Consider the following 8,584-nt stretch of genomic DNA (forward strand, 5'->3'; position numbering starts at 1 on the left):
GGCATTATTTTGGAGGATGCAGCAAATTCCTGTGGTCATTTTACAATTAGTTTCATAGCGACAATCTGATATGATTGTCTGGTGTCTGTAAAGCAAGAACGGGAAAGCATAAAGATCTTAGATTTTTATTTATTGATTACAATAATCAATGAAACTTATACATAAAAAGTTTAATATTGATGAAAGAAGCAACAGTAGGCTTTTATATGCTGACGATTGACATTTCTACAGCCAAAGTTGTGTCATGAAAATACTTTTAAAAGAGTTTGCTGTAGGTAAATCAATTACATTTTGCACTGATACTATTTCGACGGTTTGCAACGAATTTTTTTAAAAGTGCTGATTTTCTAGGTAACCTTTGATTAGTTGAGGTTTTAAACAGATCATTTTTAAAAATAATATGCTAAGTTTAGTGAGAAATTGTAAAAGGGCTTTTTTTTAAATTGGCTTTTAACTACCTTCTAATTTCTTAAACAGCGGTGCTCTGTGACAAATTCTGATGGTTATATTATAGTTTTAAATAACTTTTTTCTTTAATAATTCGTTAATGAAATTAATTATTTAAAACTTTAATAACCTTTTGTAATATAAACAAATTAAGTTAATATGCTCATCATCAGGTAAATTTCATAACTTCATCCGTAAAAACAATTTTTTTACTTTTTTATTAAAATCTCATAATGATTTTTTATGTCTCTCGTCAAATTTTGTTTAAAGTCTCATTATAATTTTTTATAGTCTTTCATTTTTTGGCGCCCCTAATATCTTGGCGCCCAGGGGACACATGCCCCTTTTGCCTCTCTCTCTCGGCGGCCTTGGCAACAAGGTACTTTGTTTGTTTCCTTAAATATTTCCTCATAGTTCTGCCAAAACTATAACCACAAATTTTTCAAAATGTGAAAAAAATAAAAGTGCTTTAATATATGTTTTATTCTATTTAAAAATGGGATGTTAAAAAACTTAATCTTATTACACTCTGGCGGAAAATGTGGAGTTTTCCTCCACACTTTCGTCCACATCAGTGTGTAGTCTTCACTCCTACACATAATTGTGGACTTATTTTACACAGTCGTAGACTTTTTGTTATTCCACACAAATGTAGAATTAATTCTATTTTATAAGAGAACGGCTATAAAAGTGCTTGTGGGTTTGCTCGACGAAAGTTAATTTTTATGCATTAATGTTTGTTTGTTTTTTTTACGTATTATTATATACGTATTATGATTTTTACACAATAATAATTTGCATTTCGTTCAAAGAATAGTCGATTTTTGCAAGTTTTTTTAAAGTCTTTTTTGCATTATTGTGATTTTTATGCATTATTGTGTATTATGCATTATAAGTTTCATTAAATTTTAATAATAATTATAATAATTTAGTCAATAACTGCACGATCAATACCAGCTAATAATAAACTTTTATTAAATCTTCTTTAAAATAACATGATAGTGATCCAGCCATATTATTATTATATGACAGGACAATTGATGGTATTATACCATAATGTATGCTACTATTTGCACAAAGTTGTGTTACAAATGATGCTCCTTCAGCTTTAACATCCTGCAAAAAATCTAAACTATTTACAGACGAAACAACATCTAGATTAGAAGATGAATCTTGTCTTGATTAATAGAAGGAGACTAATTATCACAAATAAACTTTCTGGTGTTTCTTCTCAACTCAATTAACTCAGCTGTTTCACTAACTCTCACTGTATTTATTTGGTGATACGAATTTAAATGTCTAATAAAATTAAACAAAACTGAAAACGAGCTTTTGCACTTATCCTGACGATAACATATTGGTATAGATAATTGTAGGTTGTCTTGCTAATTAACCCTTAACTCAGAAATATTATTATAATCATTATGGCAAAGATAACATATAAACATTCTTAACATATGCAAATTTCTTGAAAATAACTATTACTTTTGTAACTCTTAAAATGCTTGAATTTGCGGCTTAAATTATATCACGCGTTTCTTGCGCATTATTTTACTCCACGTTAATGTGCAATGTTTTAGCTTTTATAAAATTTACACTCGACTAGCATTTTATGAAATAATAACTCCACAAAATTGTGCAAATTACGGCCTCTACACTTAGTGTGGAATTTTATGTCCACACTTTCCGCGAGAGTGTACCCAGTGGGCACAGGACCTAAATAAGACGTCTTTTGAACGTTCAAAAGACGTCCAAAACGTTCAAAAGACGTTTAAAAGACGTCTTTTTTATGTCCTGTGCCCACTGGGTACCTAAATAAATGTTTCCGCCTGTTTTTTTTTTACAAATCTATTGAAAAAAGTACTATGTAAAATATTTCTTAAAAAAAAAGTTTTTTAGGCCAACACTGTATAAATTTTTTGATTGGTGTGGTGTCAATCTATATAAGTTATGTAAATATACTCATTTGCCTTTCAGAAAAACTTTACTTGAAGTATCAAACATTACGATAACAACAAAATTTTATGTTTAATATACCTACAACTTTAGCCGAAAATTCTGCACGCTGAGTGGGCAAACCTAAAAAATTTAGCGTCTAAAGATTAAAACATTTTTAAAAATTGTGAGAACAACTCATCTCTATTTTACTCTATATTGCAATATAGTTATATTTTTATTATAAAAATATTCGTTTAAAAGTGTGTTAAAAATTGCGCTGCGAGTAGGGTTCGAACCTACGCGGGAAGATCCCATTAGATTTCAAGTCTAACGCCTTAACCACTCGGCCATCGCAGCACTATGATTACAAATTAATTATAAAATTTAAAAAAATTGTTTTAAACTTTTACATCTAAAATTAAATTTACCACTCGTAATAGGTATTCAAGAAGAACTTTTGGCTTCTTGATGTTTTTAACTTTAAGCTTATATGATCCTGAGTAATATCTAGCAAAAGTTGTCCCAAATTAGGGTTTCTCATTTCTCGTAAATTTTTTTTGCTGCTTGTAATGGAAGTTTGACGGTAAGAGTAGTTTGAAGTTGATATATAATTCCTCATTATAACTAATTGCGTTGTTTAAAAATTTTAGTAGTCCAATTAAATTGGCATTTCTGCATTCTTCAATTCTCTGCTGCACAGATTGAAGCAGTTTATAAGCTATCAAACTTTTTTCTCTCCGCCAAATCGTCTATAATGAATATCATTACACCATCTGAGTCAAGTAGAGTAGCATTACTTCTACCAAGTCTTTCTATTCCAACTTTTATCGGTTGCCGAGAAATTGTTATGGCGTTCATAATTGCATATTCATCTTCGGAGATATTCAGAACTTCTTATAAATCGATCATTGCCTTTAGTATACATGTTTTTATGTTTAAGGAACATTTCTAGCATTGCAGTCTATTCCACCTTGTTTTGACATATAATCAGCTTCAGTACTTTATGAAACATAGATTCTACGTACATTTGTAAAACGTCATTTTTAAGAGGTGATTTGCGGAACATTCGTATCACTTTTCGAACCATCTAAATTTTTAAGGCTATATTTACGCTATTTTGTAAATCATCAATAAACGTAACGCCTGTTGAGCTGTATGATCATCATTACAGTCAAATACATCATCAAACTAATCGTAAACTGCGATTCAAATTCAATATATTTTGCTGAAGAGTCTGACTTTTTGTAAAGAATATCACATACTGCCAAATGAAGTCCGTGATTTTTCTTTACAAAAATACTGCCGTGCTTTCGATCCACTTACAATTGAAATGGTATAAATAAATTGAATCGCGAAACAACTAAAGGTAAAGTTAGAAATATTTCTTACATGTATATGTTATCTTACGCATGACTTTATATGTCTTTGTTTACCGTTTTTTAAATACAAGAATTATTAAATGTTTCAATAATTCAATACAGAAAAAGTTTAACTTTACAATAATTTAGAAGTTTAAAAATTAAACTTACTGTTTTTGTCGCAGGAAATCTTTTTTTTTTCCTCATATTTTATAACAACGAGAAAAAAGAAAACATTGCATTACAAACTGCAATGCATTACTTGAATTAGACAATTTAAGATAGTTTTAATAACATTTCTTGTTGTGCGAACAAACCGATTATCGCTGTAAAACACATGCAAAGCATCTAATAAAAATGAGTAATAATAACAACTTTAGTTCTCCAACACAATATAAGAGATGAACACAAAACACAACTAAATGCTATAGTATTTTTCTTATTTTTGGTCGAATTAGTTCAAACAGTCATCATACGAAAAGTTAAAAAAAATTATGTTCCGGGATAGAAGAGTGATATCCCGGGAAATCCCGCTGCCACTTTTTTCCACGGGATCGCGGGAAAACGGGATCCCGGGATCCCGTTTGAGAAACCCTAACTTAGACATCTTTATCTTGGTTTTATCATTTTTAAATCAACGATTCAATTATCATAATATTTATTTCATTCTATCAAAAATATACAAATAATAACAACTAAGAAAAACTTTATATATGTTGTTGCTACTCAGAAAAATTCTAAAGACCTGTATCTAAAATTTTGTATTTAACATTTAAAATGCCTTGTAAAATGTCCTTATTAAAAATTCTAATAGCATTGTAAACTTAAAAATTAAATTATCAAAAAAATTGAGTTAAATAGAAGAGCTGCGATGGCCGAGTGGTTAAGGCGTTAGACTTGAAATCTAATGGGATCTTCCCGCGTAGGTTCGAACCCTACTCGCAGCGATGATGAAATCACTTTTACTTTTATTTAGGAAAGATCGACTATGTACACGGTTTTCGAAACTCAACTTTTGTCATACAAAATATATACTGAACAAAAAATTTCGAGTAAACAAACCGATTATCGCTGTAAAACACATGCAAAGCATCTAATAAAAATGAGTAATAATAACAACTTTAGTTCTCCAACACAATCTATTGATGACTTTAAACTATTTAGTGTGATTGGATTTAAGTCTTTTATACCAGTACGTAAAAAATCTACATTTAGATCAAATTTAAGATTATTTGGGTAGAATTTAACAAGGAAGTTCACGCCTCCTTACTTACCAATTCATTTGTAAAGAATGAGGTTTGAACTACCTGGTTAAGTGTTGTTCTTCAGTGCTGTGTGATAAGACCCTTAAAACTTCTGGAAGGACCTAAATAAATAAAAAAAGCAACAACTTAACAAATTATTGCAATGATGCATATATAGTCAGTACTGGCATCAAATATGCTAGGATATTCTATCCGATTCAGGATATTTATTTCTGGATGTAGAATATCCTGAGTAAAAAATGAGAGATATGTAGTCAGCAAGAAGAAGGCTTCTACTTAAGTCATAATTATACAACTTCGCTTTCAGGTCTTTAATATCCTTCCCAGCCTGTTAATTAGACCCAGGATATTATTGTTTCACCCCGCCCCCTCAGCCTATTAAAGATTTATAAGTAGATAAAAAACCTTTCTTGTTGTTTTATATAGTAAACCATAAATTGACTTATTATAAAGAAAACTCTTACTTCAAACAAAGGATTAGGAGCAACAGGATATAAAAAGATTCTATTAAATTAAGCGTGAAAAATAATGACAGTGTTATTATTTTGTTATAATATATAAACTACTTCTTGTTTTATGAAACAAAAATACAATTACAAATATGCTTGAATACTTTTCAACTTAATCACTAACTATATATATCGTTGCTGAAAAACAAAACTACAAGTAGAAGTTTTAAAAAAAAATCATAAGTACAAGCTTTGATTTTACATACATATATATACATATATATATATATATATATATATATATATATATATATATATATATATATATATATATATATATATATATATATATATATATATATATATATATATATACATATATATATATATATATATATATATATATATACATATATACATATACTTTGAAGCAACGATTAAATTATGTTTTATTATAAGATAGTATTATTTCATGATAAATTATTTAAAATACGAAAGTGCTGTACAAATTATGATGATATCATCAAGACAGTTAAGAAGTGATATAGGAAATTCTTGTCCAATTCGGAAAAGTTTTCATTCTTCTAATTATCTGTTTAATGAGATATCTAAGTTTAGCAGTATTACTTGTTTTTACTACTTCTTCAGGTACCATTTGAAAAGTTCCTCATTTGCCAGGTGGGGAAATAAAGGTAATTATATAAGCAGCACACTTTCTAGCAACATTAAAACCTTTATCAGCCATAATTGATGATAAGGAAGAAATTTAGTGAGGTAGCCACAATCCAATGTTATCGTCTTATCTGAAATTCTTTCAGTATATGCCTCTGAAACAAAATTTATGAAAAAACCAGAGGTAACTGATAAAAGGAACTTCATTGCATTGTGGTGCTTGTATTCAAACCATGTAGTACTTTACAGTTCCCTTATCCAAGATTTCGGGAATATCGAAAACCGTGTATTGAATATTTTTGCAATTAATTTATTTTTATCTTTATTATTAAGAATTGTATAAAAATTATAGAAGTTAAAATTTAAGAAAAGTATTTCAATTTGTCTTGCAACATGTTTCTGTTGGCGAAAAAGTGGTTCTAATTTACTTTTGTAAACACTACTCAAAGCCGCATTACTAGTTTTTTTATTTTTTATTTTTATTTTTTTATTTAGGTGCCCCATGGAGACCTAACAATCTTATCACAAAGCACCGCGGAAGTGCATTTAACCAGGAAGTTCATGTCTCCTGCTTACCGTGACGCGAAAATATGTCCAGAGCTCGTTTTGAACCTGAATCTTCTGTTTCTAAAGCAAGCGCTCTAACCACTGCGCTACGGCCACACACCTAATGTTTATGCCATTACAGTTGACTCTCAATATCTCGAACTGTCGGGACACTGGAAAAAAAGTTCTAGATACCATGAGTTCGAGATATCGAAAGGATTTTTGGCTAAAATATGTGCGCGAGGGACCGGAAATAAAGTTCTAGGTGCATAAGAGTTCGAAATATCGAGTAGTCGAGATATCGAGAGTCAACTGTAGCATAGTTTAGATGGCAAGAATAAAAGAGTGGTATAGCTGAACTCAAGTATGTTTATTTAGCATGTTTTTTGTTTTAAATCTTATTCCTATACTTTTGGAAATTTTAGAAGACAATTTTCAATGTGTCTTTTCTATGTCAGATTTCATCAATAAAAACTTTCAAAAAAATAGTAACTGTTACTTTTTTAATTTGTATGTCATCTATAAAAAGAGCAAGCAATTGATTTGATAGATGTTTTTATTGTATAGAAGAAAAATAGACTCTTTTTTTGATTCAGCGTCAAGAGAAAGTTTACTTAGTTTAAACCATTCATAAACTTTAATTAATTCTATCTTCATGCTATGAAATAATGTCGTTATGTTTCTATGAGATAAAAAAATATTCATGTCGTCAACAAACAGTCACCAAATGAAAAAAAACTAATATAATAGTAAGGGGGGTTCCCCCTAATGATAGTCACTAAACTAGATGCTTCATAGTGATCTTTAATGTAAGTAAGAAATAGAGGTTCTAGGACAGACTCAACCTCCAAGTTAAATGCTCCTCCGCGGCGCCCTGTGATAAGACCTAAAGGACTTCTGGGAGTACCTTAATAACCAAAAAAAAAAATACTTCGCATGTTATATCTAACAATTTTGATTGCGACAACACGTCAAAATTAATAAATTGATTTCTAATGCTTAAATTACATTTTAATAGCTTCAGAACATAGCCAGAGATTTCATAATAATTTTATTTTTAAATAGAACTTTATGATTAATCTTATTGAAAAGCTTTAATCAAAATGGTTGTTTCTCTTTTCAAATCTCTATTCCGACGTTGAGCATTCTCGGCATCCGAAAACCGGGATTTTTAGGGGATAGGCAAATTTGGATATATAGGTATAGGCGTAATGCAGTTTACATGCATCGACTGATTTATATATCCATAGGTAAAGTGAGTATGTATACATGAACTGAGGGTTCGGGTTTGGGCAAGTTGTCTTGAACTGAAAGGTTAATCTTTTTCATGGGTGCAGACTTCAGAAGATACCGTCAGAATAGAGGTTTAATAAGAGAGCTTACCTAGACAAATCAATTAAAATGCTTAATATAAGTTTGTATATTTCAAAAGATTCTTTAATATGTGTTATTTGGAGTATAGCGTGTTCAGTTGAGTTATTTTTTTTAATCCATAATGTTTTTTATATAGTTTTGATTTAAAACTTTGATATTAAAAATTCTCTTTATAACTTTTAAAAAAACAGAGAGAACAGATCTTGGACGCTAATTACTTACATTAAGTAATTCTTTTAAATATTAGTGAAACTTTAGCCATTTGTAATTCATCAAGAAAAATTCATTGTTAAATTTAACATTTCTATACTTTAAAAAGGATTTTTTTTTTTTTATGACATCATTTGAATCAATAGCAATGTTTCCATTTATATCATCAGGACCGACTGCCTCATTTACCTTTAGCATTTTAAAAGCTCTATCAAATTCATCAAAAGAAAGTTCAAAAGAATTTAGATGAGACACTAAAGGAAAATTAAATCTGTTTATTTTTGTGTCTATGATTGAAACTTTTAAAGCTAAATATGGTCCAATT

The 8,584-nt window shown here is 29.4% G+C and overlaps 2 non-coding genes across 2 annotated transcripts; one reads left to right on the plus strand and one right to left on the minus strand.

The window, feature by feature from the left end:
- Positions 1-2,660: 2,660 nt before the first annotated feature.
- trnas-uga (transfer RNA serine (anticodon UGA)) lies at positions 2,661-2,742 on the minus strand. Its single transcript has one exon. It is a non-coding gene; the product is annotated as a tRNA-Ser (tRNA).
- A 1,866-nt stretch (positions 2,743-4,608) lies between these two features.
- Positions 4,609-4,690, plus strand: trnas-uga (transfer RNA serine (anticodon UGA)). The gene has a single exon. It is a non-coding gene; the product is annotated as a tRNA-Ser (tRNA).
- Positions 4,691-8,584: the final 3,894 nt, after the last annotated feature.

The sequence above is a fragment of the Hydra vulgaris genome, chromosome 03 (assembly GCF_038396675.1).
Source record: "Hydra vulgaris chromosome 03, alternate assembly HydraT2T_AEP".
NCBI classification, from domain to species: Eukaryota; Metazoa; Cnidaria; class Hydrozoa; order Anthoathecata; family Hydridae; genus Hydra; species Hydra vulgaris.